The sequence below is a fragment of the Bos grunniens genome, chromosome 20, assembly GCF_055505025.1.
Source record: "Bos grunniens cultivar Pamir isolate PY7600 chromosome 20, Bosgru_T2T1.0, whole genome shotgun sequence".
NCBI lineage: Eukaryota > Metazoa > Chordata > Mammalia > Artiodactyla > Bovidae > Bos > Bos grunniens.
The window spans coordinates 17167225-17169737 of record NC_141184.1 but is presented as its reverse complement, the minus strand read 5'-3'; the positions used below and the strand labels follow the sequence as shown (position 1 = coordinate 17169737).

General features: G+C 39.1%; 1 pseudogene; it reads right to left on the bottom strand.

Annotated features, from left to right (window-relative positions):
• Window positions 1-1319: 1319 nt before the first annotated feature.
• On the bottom strand, window positions 1320-2258 carry LOC147350142 (poly(A) polymerase alpha pseudogene; annotated as a pseudogene).
• Window positions 2259-2513: the final 255 nt, after the last annotated feature.

The following is a 2513-nucleotide window of genomic DNA, read 5'->3' as shown; positions in this document are numbered from 1 at the left end:
TTTTATGCATGAACAAATGAGACAGAAAATGCAAAAATTTTGACAACAATTGTGCATCACCAAAGATGAGATTTCCACCTCGGCAGTTTTCTGAGTCACCACTATTAAGCTCTATACTTACCGTTGTTTCTTTGCTTCTATTCAGGTCCATTTTTTATAGTCTAATGACCATTATTTTAATGAAATCTTTGTCCATACCAGCTTGTTGTTGTTTAGTTGCTAAGCCCTGTCTGACTCTTTTGCAATCCCATGGACTGTGGTCCGCCAGGCTTCTCTGTCTATGGGATTTCCCAGGCAAGAATACTGGAGTGTGTTGCCATTTTCTTCTGGGATCATTCTGACCCAGGTATTAAACTTGTGTCTCCTGCTTGACAGACAGATTCTTTACCACTGAGCCACCTGGGAAGCCCCAATACCAATTTAGTCTCTCCTTAACTACTGCACTGACCTTCTAACGTTTTCCTGTATACATTCTTGGCCATAAAATGTATAATACAAACTTGGAATGAGACCTCAGATACATATGCTACAGATCAGCCTTCTGCTTAAAATTCTCCAAAGGCCTTCCATTTCCTTCCAATTAATATCCAAAACTGTTTCAATTTCTTAGTAGATCTTAAAAGATCTGTCTCTCAGTTAATCATTCTATTCAATCTCTTCCATCTCTCTGACTTCTTCTGTTAAATCATATTGGTTCTCTTGTTTTCTCTTGCACACATCACACATTTATTAATAACACCAAAACCTTTGCACTATCTCTCATCTTCCTCCTCCTTCATGTGCATTGTTGTTCTCATGATACATTTTCTCCTCCAACATCACCTGAACACTCTATAAAATATGTTTCTAACCATCCATTATTTCTCATCTTGTTTTTATATTCTGTTAACAGAATTTGTTGCCACCTAGAATGACAGTCCATCAAAATGAGTTTAGAAGAAAAGTCTATATTTTGACTACTATAGCAGGTCTTCTAGAAGTGGTCTTGGCACATATCAGGTGCTTAATTGTTATTCATTCATCAAATCAATGTTGAATCAAATCATCCACTGAATCTTTAGTATATTTTATTATTTTCTAAGCACAAATGCCTGCACAACTTTGACTTACAAGGTAGTTCTATGCAAAATAAATTAAAATGTTAGTAACCTTGATATTATAAACTATGTACAATTAAATGTGGCTCCAGGGTACATAATTTTGCTTCTCACACCAGAGCACAATTCTAGTTGAGATTAAAAAATGTGATATGAACATGTTTGCTCATGCCTAACAGGATGGGAAGTCTCCCTCAAGTTTATGCACATGATTTCTACTCCTTATTGCGCAGTGCAAATTTGTAGGGGAAAAAATAATACACTAACTCTTGGGTCCCATACAGGTAAATTAAGATTGCATTCTTCAGGCTGTTTCAATAGGACTGGATTTAGCCATTCCCATTTAGAAAATACCACGAAAAATTTACATACAAGAGTTCATGCTGTTGCATTTGTATAAAGCTGGCAAGTTCTTCCTATTAGCATAGCCCAGGAAACACCACCCAGGAAATCTAATATATTAGAATAGATATTGTGGTGTGTGGCCCACAGTTAGATAGTTCTCAGGGTTAACCTGAAGTTGTCACTGTTTGGTAGTAGATGTAAAATTCGCTGGTTACCCTTTAACCCTGAAGACTTCTTATATATCTTATATCTAAATTTTTAAGCAGACTGTCATCTCTTAAATCCAAGTCTTCTGGAATAGTCTGCAGTGCTAAACTTGCAAACAAAATATCAGTCCCTATCCCATCAAAACACAATTTGATAACTGTTACAAATGCCTCTTCAACAGCTTTTACTTCTTCCTATAACTTCAACTTATAGAATGGGGTGAAAAATCACTTTGATCAACATGGCTTGGTGCAACACACAATGCATCAATATCGGTACGTTTTGCATATACTCCTAATCTATAAGATCCAAATGTAAAAATTTTCCCACCAACATTTTCAATTACAGGTTGTGGCAGATTCTTGCTTTCACCGATTTCTCGAATCCACTCTTTTACCAGGTTATTTAACTTTCCCCCAAATTGAAATCCTGTGCTGCAGTTTCTCTTCCTCTCCAAAAACCCCAAAAGGCTTAGTCTCAACTAGTTTCTGTACAAGTAGGCAGTCCGTCTCCTTGGGGGCATCTAAGCTGACGGGAGAAGTAATGTCCCAGTGCTTCCGTGGAGGCTGTGTTTGCCTATGATCCCTCCGTTGTAACTGGAAACAGCATCATCTCCCGTGCCGCCATCAAGCACTCCCATCTCCCCTGGCAACCTCCCCCGCTGACGATCTGGGCTTGATCCACTGAGGCGGGAGGGAGGCGGAGTCTGCCTCAGCCTTGGGTCCAACCGCACCCCGCACATGCTCACACCGTTTTAAGCGTTTCACCTCATCCCCGCTTCGTCCTAACAAGACGCCCCCCCATCTACTGAATCTTTTCACTCTACTCATTCAAAGAATTCAATTCTGAATGTAACTAAATGAC